Genomic DNA, 13,481 nt, shown 5'->3' on the forward strand with positions numbered 1-13,481 from the left:
GTACTGGGGTGAATGTATGACATTGTTCTACATTCTGCCCATCAACTGCGTTTTTTGCAATTTTCGACCCCAGTGGGCTGGGTATACTCAGACGTGAGTCCCAGGCTCTCCACACCACTGGAGTCAAGCTATCTAGGCTGATGAAGGCTGATAGCCAGAAACTGGTCCTTGGATGCTTGATTCCGGTCTGGGAAAGACATGGCTTGGTAGTTCGGACTAGACTGTTCCCATGAGGCACAGGGTCAGAGCTGATTTGCATATAGCCAGTGTCTAACCCAGGGTGGTGTGGAGTGCAAAAAAACGATGGATTTAGGCCCAGATCCTTGTACTGGGGTGAATGCATGACATTGTTCTACATTCTGTCCATCAACTGTGTTTTTTGCAATTTTCACCCCGAGTGGGCTGGGTATACTCAGAAGTGAGTCCCAGGCTCTCCACACCACTGGAGTCAAGCTATCTAGGCTGATGAAGGCTGATAGCCAGAAACCGGTCCTTGGATGCTTGATTCCGGTCTGGGAAAGACATGGCTTGGTACTTCGGACTGGACTGTTCCCATGAGGCACAGGGTCACAGCTGATTTGCATATAGCCAGTGTCTAACTCAGGGTGGTGTGGAGTGCAAACAAACGATGGATTTAGGCCCAGATCCTTGTACTGGGGTGAATGTATGACATTGTTCTACATTCTGTCCATCAACTGTGTTTTTTGCAATTTTCACCCCGAGTGGGCTGGGTAAACTCAGACGTGAGTCCCAGGCTCTCCACACCACTGGAGTCAAGCTATCTAGGCTGATGAAGGCTGATAGCCAGAAACTGGTCCTTGGATGCTTGATTCCGGTCTGGGAAAGACATGGCTTGGTAGTTCGGACTGGACTGGTCCCATGAGACAGAGGGTCAGAGCTGATTTGCATATAGCCAGTGTCTAACCCAGGGTGGTGTGGAGTGCAAAAAAACGATGGATTTAGGCCCAGATCCTTGTACTGGGGTGAATGTATGACATTGTTCTACATTCTGTCCATCAACTGTGTTTTTTCAATGTTCACCCCGAGTGGGCTGGGTAAACTCAGACGTGAGTCCCAGGCTCTCCACACCACTGGAGTCAAGCTATCTAGGCTGATGAAGGCTGATAGCCAGAAACTGGTCCTTGGATGCTTGATTCCGGTCTGGGAAAGACATGGCTTGGTAGTTCGGACTGGACTGTTCCCATGAGGCAGAGGGTCAGAGCTGATTTGCATATAGCCAGTGTCTAACCCAGGGTGGTGTGGAGTGCAAAAAAACAATGGATTTAGGCCCAGATCCTTGTACTGGGGTGAATGTATGACATTGTTCTACATTCTGTCCATCAACTGTGTTTTTTGCAATTTTCACCCCGAGTGGGCTGGGTATACTCAGACGTGAGTCCCAGGCTCTCCACACCACTGGAGTCAAGCTATCTAGGCTGATGAAGGCTGATAGCCAGAAACCGGTCCTTGGATGCTTGATTCCGGTCTGGGAAAGACATGGCTTGGTAGTTCGGACTGGACGGTTCCCATGAGGCACAGGGTCAGAGCTGATTTGCATATAGCCAGTGTCTAACCCAGGGTGGTGTGGAGTGCAAAACAACGATGGATTTAGGCTAAGCATGGGCGGAAAATCCGTTCCGCTCGCGGATTTTGCGGATTTTCGGGAAATTTGCAATCCGCGAGATTCGCGAATCTCCCGCAAAATCCGCAAATCCGCGAGCAGCGGATTTTGCTCGCACTGCTCGCACTGTTTGCGTGAGTTCGCGCCCCGCGAATAAGTGCAAAATTGCAGAAATACGATTTTAGCAAAACTGAAAGTAACTACTTACCAGGTTCAAAAGTTCAGGCTCATCATTAGTAGCCATTTCCTGTAGTGCTTCCTGAGGGGCCCCTCCAGAGTTCAGTTGCCAGTTGAAACTATTATGTGACCCTGCTCTGAACCTCAGAATAGTTACACATATGCCACAAAGGTCCTGAATTACAGCTAAGGGAGACAAGCAGGAGCCAGGCTGGAAGTTAAAATCCATTAATCAGCCCCTAATTCATTATTGTCAGTTGGGGCAGGGCAGGTGTTGTAACTAATTTTGCAACAATGAAAGCACTTAGCAAGTGCAAAAGATCACTAATCAGGGCGCACTAAGGAAGCAGGTGCCAGCTAAAAAAATATTCTGTGACACATTAATCAGCCCCAAATTAATTCAGGTCACTTGAGGCAGGGAAGGTGTGCTTTGCTTTGCCGAAAATAATGTACACTGGACAACCAGAGGGTGTGGTGATGAAACAGAGGGTGGCATGGGTGGGCCAGAGGGTGGCATGAGTAGTCAGAGAGTGGCAGTGGTGACAGAGAGTGGCAGTGATGAAGAAGAGTGTCCCAAACAGGCTGGACACGTAGAAACAACAAGTTCGCAAAACTTGCGACCCGACAGGTAAGTTCGCAAATTGCGAAATTGTAAAAACCCTCGCGAACTGGCAGTAACACGGGCGAACACAAAAAAAAAAATCCGCAAATTCGCGGGAATTCGCGGATTTTGCGGATTGCGAATCCGCAAATCCGCAAAATTCGCGGATTGCCAATCCGCAAAATCCGCTCATGCTTAATTTAGGCCCAGATCCTTGTACTGTGGTGAATGTATGACATTGTTCTACATTCTGTCCATCAACTGTGTTTTTTGCAATTTTCACCCCGAGTGGGCTGGGTATACTCAGACGTGAGTCCCAGGCTCTCCACACCACTTGAGTCAAGCTATCTAGGCTGATGAAGGCTGATAGCCAGAAACCGGTCCTTGGATGCTTGATTCCGGTCTGGGAAAGACATGGCTTGGTAGTTCGGAATGGACTGTTCCCATGAGACACAGGGTCAGAGCTGATTTGCATATAGCCAGTGTCTAACCAGGGTGGTGTGAAGTGCAAATAAACGATGGATTTAGGCCCCGATCCTTGTACTGGGGTGAATGTATGACATTGTTCTACATTCTGTCCATCAACTGTGTTTTTTGCAATTTTCACCCGAGTGGGCTGGGTATACTCAGACGTGAGTCCCAGGCTCTCTACACCACTGGAGTCAAGCTATCTAGGATGATGAACGCTGATAGCCAGAAACCGGTCCTTGGATGCTTGATTCCGGTCTGGGAAAGACATGGCTTGGTAGTTCGGACTGGACTGTTTCCATGAGGCACAGGGTCAGAGCTGATTTGCATATAGCCAGTGTCTAACCCAGGGTGGAGTGGAGTGCAAAAAACGATGGATTTAGGCCCAGATCCTTGTACTGGGGTGAATGTATGACATTGTTCTACATTCTGCCCATCAACTGTGTTTTTTGCAATTTTCACCCCGAGTGGGCTGGGTATACTCAGACGTGAGTCCCAGGCTCTCCACACCACTGGAGTCAAGCTATCTAGGCTGATGAAGGCTGATAGCCAGAAACCGGTCCTTGGATGCTTGATTCTGGTCTGGGAAAGACATGGCTTGGTAGTTCGGACTAGACTGTTCCCATGAGGCACAGGGTCAGAGCTGATTTGCATATAGCCAGTGTCTAACCCAGGGTGGTGTGGAGTGCAAAAAACGATGGATTTAGGCCCAGATCCTTGTACTGGGGTGAATGTATGACATTGTTCTACATTCTGCCCATCAACTGCGTTTTTTGCAATTTTCGACCCCAGTGGGCTGGGTATACTCAGACGTGAGTCCCAGGCTCTCCACACCACTGGAGTCAAGCTATCTAGGCTGATGAAGGCTGATAGCCAGAAACTGGTCCTTGGATGCTTGATTCCGGTCTGGGAAAGACATGGCTTGGTAGTTCGGACTAGACTGTTCCCATGAGGCACAGGGTCAGAGCTGATTTGCATATAGCCAGTGTCTAACCCAGGGTGGTGTGGAGTGCAAAAAAACGATGGATTTAGGCCCAGATCCTTGTACTGGGGTGAATGCATGACATTGTTCTACATTCTGTCCATCAACTGTGTTTTTTGCAATTTTCACCCCGAGTGGGCTGGGTATACTCAGAAGTGAGTCCCAGGCTCTCCACACCACTGGAGTCAAGCTATCTAGGCTGATGAAGGCTGATAGCCAGAAACCGGTCCTTGGATGCTTGATTCCGGTCTGGGAAAGACATGGCTTGGTACTTCGGACTGGACTGTTCCCATGAGGCACAGGGTCACAGCTGATTTGCATATAGCCAGTGTCTAACTCAGGGTGGTGTGGAGTGCAAACAAACGATGGATTTAGGCCCAGATCCTTGTACTGGGGTGAATGTATGACATTGTTCTACATTCTGTCCATCAACTGTGTTTTTTGCAATTTTCACCCCGAGTGGGCTGGGTAAACTCAGACGTGAGTCCCAGGCTCTCCACACCACTGGAGTCAAGCTATCTAGGCTGATGAAGGCTGATAGCCAGAAACTGGTCCTTGGATGCTTGATTCCGGTCTGGGAAAGACATGGCTTGGTAGTTCGGACTGGACTGGTCCCATGAGACAGAGGGTCAGAGCTGATTTGCATATAGCCAGTGTCTAACCCAGGGTGGTGTGGAGTGCAAAAAAACGATGGATTTAGGCCCAGATCCTTGTACTGGGGTGAATGTATGACATTGTTCTACATTCTGTCCATCAACTGTGTTTTTTGCAATTTTCACCCCGAGTGGGCTGGGTATACTCAGACGTGAGTCCCAGGCTCTCCACACCACTGGAGTCAAGCTATCTAGGCTGATGAAGGCTAATAGCCAGAAACCGGTCCTTGGATGCTTGATTCCGGTCTGGGAAAGACATGGCTTGGTAGTTTGGACTGGACTGTTCCCATGAGGCACAGGGTCAGAGCTGATTTGCATATAGCCAGTGTCTAACCCAGGGTGGTGTGGAGTGCAAAAAAACGATGGATTTAGGCCCAGATCCTTGTACTGGGGTGAATGTATGACATTGTTCTACATTCTGTCCATCAACTGTGTTTTTTGCAATTTTCACCCCAAGTGGGCTGGGTATACTCAGACGTGAGTCCCAGGCTCTCCACACCACTGGAGTCAAGCTACCTAGGCTGATGAAGGCTGATAGCCAGAAACCGGTCCTTGGATGCTTGATTCCGGTCTGGGAAAGACATGGCTTTTTAGTTCGGACTGGACTGTTCCCATGAGGCACAGGGTCAGAGCTGATTTGCATATAGCCAGTGTCTAACCCAGGGTGGTGTGGAGTGCAAAACAACGATGGATTTAGGCCCAGGTCCTTGTACTGGGGTGAATGTATGACATTGTTCTATATTCTGTCCATCAACTGTGTTTTTTGCAATTTTCACCCGAGTGGGCTGGGTATACTCAGACGTGAGTCCCAGGCTCTCTACACCACTGGAGTCAAGCTATCTAGGATGATGAACGCTGATAGCCAGAAACCGGTCCTTGGATGCTTGATTCCGGTCTGGGAAAGACATGGCTTGGTAGTTCGGACTGGACTGTTTCCATGAGGCACAGGGTCAGAGCTGATTTGCATATAGCCAGTGTCTAACCCAGGGTGGAGTGGAGTGCAAAAAACAATGGATTTAGGCCCAGATCCTTGTACTGGGGTGAATGTATGACATTGTTCTACATTCTGCCCATCAACTGTGTTTTTTGCAATTTTCACCCCGAGTGGGCTGGGTATACTCAGACGTGAGTCCCAGGCTCTCCACACCACTGGAATCAAGCTATCTAGGCTGATGAAGGCTGATAGCCAGAAACCGGTCCTTGGATGCTTGATTCCGGTCTGGGAAACACATGGCTTGGTAGTTCGGACTAGACAGTTCCCATGAGGCACAGGGTCAGAGCTGATTTGCATATAGCCAGTGTCTAACCCAGGGTGGTGTGGAGTGCAAAAAAACGATGGATTTAGGCTCAGATCCTTGTACTGGGGTGAATGCATGACATTGTTCTACATTCTGTCCATCAACTGTGTTTTTTGCAATTTTCACCCCGAGTGGGCTGGGTATACTCAGAAGTGAGTACCAGGCTCTCCACACCACTGGAGTCAAGCTATCTAGGCTGATGAAGGCTGATAGCCAGAAACCGGTCCTTGGATGCTTGATTCCGGTCTGGGAAAGACATGGCTTGGTAGTTCGGACTGGACTGTTCCCATGAGGCAGAGGGTCAGAGCTGATTTGCATATAGCCAGTGTCTAACCCAGGGTGGTGTGGAGTGCAAAAAAACAATGGATTTAGGCCCAGATCCTTGTACTGGGGTGAATGTATGACATTGTTCTACATTCTGTCCATCAACTGTGTTTTTTGCAATTTTCACCCCGAGTGGGCTGGGTATACTCAGACGTGAGTCCCAGGCTCTCCACACCACTGGAGTCAAGCTATCTAGGCTGATGAAGGCTAATAGCCAGAAACCGGTCCTTGGATGCTTGATTCCGGTCTGGGAAAGACAGGGCTTGGTAGTTCGGACTGGACTGTTCCAATGAGGCACAGGGTCAGAGCTGATTTGCATATAGCCAGTGTCTAACCCAGGGTGGTGTGGAGTGCAAACAAATGATGGATTTAGGCCCAGATCCTTGTACTGGGGTGAATGTATGACATTGTTCTACATTCTGTCCATCAACTGTGTTTTTTGCAATTTTCACCCCGAGTGGGCTGGGTATACTCAGACGTGAGTCCCAGGCTCTCCACACCACTGGAGTCAAGCTATCTAGGCTGATGAAGGCTGATAGCCAGAAACCGGTCCTTGGATGCTTGATTCCGGTCTGGGAAAGACATGGCTTGGTAGTTCGGACTGGACTGTTCCCATGAGGCACAGGGTCAGAGCTGATTTGCATATAGCCAGTGTCTAACCCAGGGTGGTGTGGAGTGCAAAACAACGATGGATTTAGGCCCAGATCCTTGTACTGGGGTGAATGTATGACATTGTTCTACATTCTGTCCATCAACTGTGTTTTTTGCAATTTTCACCCCGAGTGGGCTGGGTATACTCAGACGTGACTCCCAGGCTCTCCACACCACTGGAGTCAAGCTATCTAGGCTGATGAAGGCTGATAGCCAGAAACCGGTCCTTGGATGCTTGATTCCGGTCCGGGAAAGACATGGCTTGGTAGTTCGGACTGGACTGTTCCCATGAGGCACAGGGTCAGAGCTGATTTGCATATAGCCAGTGTCTAACCCAGGGTGGTGTGGAGTGCAAAACAACGATGGATTTAGGCCCAGATCCTTGTACTGGGGTGAATGTATGACATTGTTCTACATTCTGTCCATCAACTGTGTTTTTTGCAATTTTCACCCCGAGTGGGCTGGGTATACTCAGACGTGAGTCCCAGGCTCTCCACACCACTGGAGTCAAGCTATCTAGGCTGATGAAGGCTGATAGCCAGAACCCAGTCCTTGGATGCTTGATTCCGGTCTGGGAAAGACATGGCTTGGTCGTTCGGACTGGACTGTTCCCATGAGGCACAGGGTCAGAGCTGATTTGCATATAGCCAGTGTCTAACCCAGGGTGGTGTGGAGTGCAAAACAACAATGGATTTAGGCCCAGATCCTTGTACTGGGGTGAATGTATGACATTGTTCTACATTCTGTCCATCAACTGTGTTTTTTGCAATTAACTTACTGTGCGGCACATATGCAAAGTGGTCTTACGGCAGGCGATGTAATGCCGTTTTCAAGAAGGTGCTGGGGAATATTTTCAAGGATAGGCAAAACATTAACGCCACTTTTATCGGCAGAAAACTGCAGATATAGCGGAGATAACAGCCTTGATAATATGCTCTATGAATCGCAATCAAACCTAATGTTAGATATAAAGACAACTAACGTAGGTTTCGGTTGCAATTCGTAGAACATACTATGAAGGCTATTATCGTCGTTTTATCGGCAGTGTTGTGTCGATGAAACCGATGATAATGTATTACGTCTCCTTCATAATATGCCCCAAGTATCTTTGCTTTTTTGCATATTTGTCCTGAAAAAAGCGTCGATACTTCAGCTTGTGAATAGAGCTCTTTTTGATACAATGAGTTCGTTCTGAACATTTTTTTTTATTTTTAACAAGTGTTATATTGTTTTTGATTTTTAAAACTGGAACCAAAATTTTGAACTTTAAACATGTGAAACAGGATCAAAATGAAATGAGAAAAATCATCTTCTGTTGAAGCATTGATGATTATTAATTCTTTTTTCAATAAGAGTGAGGCTCTGCTCTCAGTACACAATAATTTCTCCACACAAGTTGCATTTCATATGCACCTTTAACAAATATGGTCTCAAGTCCATCTCTGCACTGGATGGAGATGCAGGTCTTCCACCAGAAGATGTGCTGGCCACAGCTGATGGTAGTTGTGTTGCCAGAGCTCTTGTCGATGCCTGTTGAAATTTCTCAGATGCACCTGTCTCACATGCCTCATAATCGTATGTATTGAAAACAATTACTTTTTAGAAGGATTTCCTACTGAAAGAACTGCGTTACAAATTGTGCAAGTAACTTTGGGCGCATTTACTTTTTTTTGTTCGTTAGGAAAAGTAAAAAATTGCCAGATGAAAGATTCCTTCCTTTTTGTTAAAGGTAGCCAATAATTTTCTTCAGATTCTGACAATGAATTCTGTGCGGCAGCCATTTCACCAAAGTCTTCGGAAAGATGTAAAACGTTCCTCTCCCTTGAGAGTAAGAAAGATAGTGAGGCAAGTGGGTGGGATTCGTGAAAATTCCAGAATAGAAACTACTAAGAACCAATTGGAAATGTTGTTTTCAAGTTACATGACTTGACATGCGCGTATTAAGACGTGTACGGGATGACATTTCCCTGGTTACATACGTCATTTGGAAGTATCGGTCTAATTCACTGAAGTTTCAAAACGTAAAAAGTAGGAAAGCTAAAACAGCCTGATCTTGTACATCTTCTCAGGGGGATCCAAGTTCAAAATTGGTAAAGTATAAAACTTTTTATGTTTCTGAAAAAAACTCCGGGGTGCGCGCACCCGGTCGCGCACGAAAGTTGAAAAAGGCGTACGGCTCCATTTAGTAAAAAGTTTCAAAACTTTAAAAAGAAGGCAAGGTACAGTCTCCTTGACCTATTATAACTACCCTGGGAGGTCTATGAAGAAATTTGATGGGTCGAAACTGCAATGTATTCCCGAAATATATAGCATGGTGCGTGCACCCGGTCGTGCACGAAAGTTTACAAAGGCGATCTCCTTCAAATACTGACAAATTTAAAAACGTTCAAAAAAAGGCCAGGTAGACACTCCCTAATCCACTAGAGCTTCACAAGGAGTCCCTAAACAAGTGTGCCAGTCAACAAAACTATTTTTTTCCGATAAAAACATTTACTGAAATTCATTGATAAAAGTATAGTTTGTAATCACGATATAATTAATAATTAGCATTTTAAAAACCTATGAAATTCACTGAAAAAATCATAGGTTTTAAAGCCGTTATAGTTAGGAAGTAGCATTCAAAAAACCTATGAAATTCACTGAAAAAACCATAGGCTTTAAACACGTTATAGTTAGGAAGTTGCATTTAAAAAGCCTATGAAATTCACTGAAAAAAACATAGCTTTTACACACGTTATAGTTAGGAAGTAGCATTTACAAAACCTATGAAATTCACTGAAAAAACCATAGGTTTGACACATGTTATAGTTAGCTGGACATTTCACTCATATAAAACCAATGAAATTCCCCCGTTATAGTTACTTCAGCTAACTATAACTTGCGCGCCCGCAATGCACTGCTGATTACGTCACATATTATATCACTCATGAGATGGTCAGTGACATCACTCATTACATCACTGATGATATCTCAAAAGACATCACTGATGACATCACTGATGACATCATCTGAGTGAAAGACTGGCAGACCTCCTCTCACCATAATATAACATTTGATACACACATACAAAAATAGAAACTAAAATGTTCAAAGCATGAGTGATGTAATATGTGACGTCATCAGCAGTGCATTGCAGGCGCGCAAGTTATAGTTAGCTGAAGTAACTATAACGGGGGAATTTCATTGGTTTTATATGAGTGAAATGTCCAGCTAACTATAACATGTGTCAAACCTATGGTTTTTTCAGTGAATATATATATATGTAAAGATCAACTTCATGGATTGCACAGAAGTACGGGCCACACCGATCCAGTAGAGTACGTTTTTATTTATTTCGGGCAAAAAACAAGAATGACGCCTTTTGAGCTAGCCAGCTCTTGGTCACATGACCATAATCCCGTTCCAGGAGATTTAAATGCATTTTTTTGACATGAACAGAAATAAAGAAAAGACTCTGAATTGCATTATCATTCAAAGATTAAGTGAGGTAAAAAAATATTATTTGTCAAAATACATAGCAAATTATATAAAAGAGGTGCTGATGACCCAACTTAATATCAATACAAATTATAAATATATAAAGTTTGAAAAGACAGAGAGGAAAGACTTTAAATACAGAGATTCAGGGTGTAGTACAGAGTGGTCTAAGTCTATTCATCTCTCTGAAAATGTGTTTACGGAAAGTGGGAGGTATAATTATTGAACATTTCAGCAGGTATCTCTTCGTGGTGCTTGTGCCTATTCACTGCTAAATTTTTAAAGAAATCATTCTGTAAATTAACTATGTATTTACAGGGAAGAAAAAAGTCTGTGATTATATTTAAACAACAATCACGGTATGTACCCTCTTAATAATATACCCCTCTCTGTCTGTCTACATCTGTTCTTCAAGATTAGAAGAGACATGCTCCTAAATAAAATTGATAAATGGAAGACTGAAAAAGGAGAATGTGGTTGTTAGAACAAACACCTAACTCCGTGCTTGTAAAGTTATCTGTAGCCGGTGACATAATCATTCCCATTTGTTTATCTATATGAAAGAAAGAAGAGACAGATAGCGATTAATATAGGTGCTTCCAAACATAAGTCACAGAGATATTACATTTTTTTAAGCAAAAGGGGCTGCACAACCATTTAAACAATAAGTTACCTCCTTTAGACACGATCCAATAAAAGTAATGAATTTCAGTATGAATGGGTCAACAAGAGAGGAAAAAGAAAGGAAAATGGAACTTTAGTGCATTAAAAACAGTTTAGAAACAGGAGTTACTTCCAGATAGCGAGAGGTATATTTATAATATTCAGAGATGCACAAGCATTTCTTCATCAATATTCATCCCTATTGGTGCGACACTGCCAGCTTTGAGAATGAATTTGGATTCTGCTCTACGTAATGCCGATGTTCTGTTACCCCCTCTTGGAGTTTTGGGAATTGGGTCAAGGGCAAACTATTTGGCTCTGGTCCAGTCACTGTTATGATGTAAATTAAAATGTCTTGCAGTGCTATAACTGAAATCTTTATTTGCAATGGCCCTCCAATGTTCTAGAATTATTTTCTTAACAGGAAAGATGGTGGAGCCTATGTACCACTTGCCACAAGGACAAGTGATCACATATACAACAAATTCGGTATTGCATTGTATATTTTTACGAATGCACCATTTCCTGTTTGTTCTTTGTAATGTTACCTCCCTCACATTGTCACTGTGGCTACATGCTTTACATTTTCCACATTTGTGGAATCCTCCTTTACGAATGCACCCTTTCCTGTCTGTTCTTCGCAATGTTACCTTCCTCACATTGTCACTAGGTGTTATGAAATTTGCTTAATCATCTTACGCAAATCTCAGCGAAACAGTAACAAAATCTCAGTGAACACGCAGAAATTCCGCAAACACTCGGAATTGCTTGTTCGCAATGCTTTTTTACTGCTCGCAATTGCTGTTTGCTTGCTCGCGGGAAATATCTTGCAAAAACGCATTTTGAGAACGCGAACAAGCCAAAAATGTGCAAAGTCGCTGAAAGCAGAATTTTGGGCAATTTTGCGTTCTCTGCGGAACACAAAATTACCCAAATTCCGCAAAATCCGCAAGCCGGACAAAATTTAACGCCCAGGCCTAATTGTCACTGTGGCTACATGCTTTACATTTTCCACATTTATGGAATCCTCCTCTTTTGGCTAGCCAGTTAAGTTTACTGCTTTCCATGTGGTTCCTTACAATTTTATCTTTTATTGATTGGCCTTTTCTCTAAGTTATAGAGGGATGTGGGCCTAGTTTTTCATTTAAGACTTTGTCTTGTAAGAGTATGCCCCACCTTTTTCTGACTATTTGATTAAATTGTGGTGATTGGGAGTTGTAGGTGGTAATAAGTCTAATGACTGAGTCTGAGTTGGCAGTTTTGGTTTTTGCAGGTTTGTACAGTGCATCCTCTCTCTTGATTTGCTCAACTTTCTGTTCTCCTTTCTTAAGCATTTTAGTAGGATAACCCCTAGCTTGGAATCTTTTGTACATTTCAGTTTTTTTTTCATTTGTTCTGCAATTTCTTTATGCACAGAGAAACTCGCAATAGGGAAAGCTTCCCCTGAAATTAGGTGGATGGCAACTTTCTGAATGTAACACTGAGTTGCCCGCAGTTTTCTTCCTAAAAGCCTCAGTGTCTAGTTTGTTTACATTAGTGGTTACCTTGATGGCGAGGATATCAACACTTTTCTGACTATATTGCACGGAAAACTTAAGGTTGAGTGCATTTTGATTCAACCTTCCACCTATCTCCCCGCTATACTTTTCAAGGCTCACTTGTCTACAGACCACCAGGCCCTAGAGGCCGGTTCAGTGAGCAGGTGGGCAAACTCATTGAATCCGGTATCCTGACTAATTCCTATACCATTTCAGGTGATTGTTTTTTTTTTTTAATTTTTTAAAACCTTTATTATAAAAGAGCACACAGCTATTCAGCCTAACATCCCGGAGGCAAGGCAGCATAGACTCAGGAGGAAAATAGTGCAAGGCGATTTACATCAGAACATTGCAGGTTGTTTTTTATTTTTAATAATAAAGATAACTAAACCAAGAAAGGAAACGCCAAAAGGCGCGGAAGATTGGCAATGGAACAACAAAGACGTATAGGGGTCGGCCAAAGGCAGAGGAGGACAGGTAGAGATTCGATAAAAAGAATTAATGGTAGAATGGGGAGGGGGGGAGGAAAGATCAGGAGAAGTACAAACAGCATAAGACAGTTGGTGTCACAGGCTACGGTGATAGGTGTTCGCCCAGGGGGATAGGTTCCGGTGGCAAGCACACATCGCCCCTGTATGCATTCCATGCCCCCCACACTTTATTCCATGTCTGAGGCCTCCCCCTGGCAACATAGACCGTCTTTTCTCTGAACATGCACCAATCCATGTTGGCTTTCCATTGTACCACCAGGGGGGCCGTAGCAGCACCCCACTTTTGGGCAATATCACGCTTGGCAATTATATTGCCCAATGTCGCCCAACAAGTCTGCGCCGTGTTGTAATCAGTAGGTTCCCAGACGTTAAGGAGGCACCTCCGCGCCTCCGCTGCCAACACCACACCAGTCACCTCTCCCATAATCCGGTGCACTCTCGCCCAGTAAGGGGCAATGACGGGGCATTCCCACAGAATATGTATAAAGGTTGCGAGAGCCCCACAACGACGACGACGAAGGCCATCGGGCGAGAATC

At 44.6% G+C, this 13,481-nt stretch overlaps 1 protein-coding gene across 1 annotated transcript in view; it reads right to left on the bottom strand.

Annotated features, from left to right (window-relative positions):
- Positions 1–13,481, bottom strand: part of LOC147702035 (uncharacterized) — a 112,360-nt gene that overhangs the window by 66,191 nt on the left and 32,688 nt on the right. The window lies entirely within an intron of this gene.

The sequence above is a fragment of the Lissotriton vulgaris genome, chromosome 7 (genome assembly GCF_964263255.1).
Source record: "Lissotriton vulgaris chromosome 7, aLisVul1.2, whole genome shotgun sequence".
Lineage (NCBI taxonomy): Eukaryota > Metazoa > Chordata > Amphibia > Caudata > Salamandridae > Lissotriton > Lissotriton vulgaris.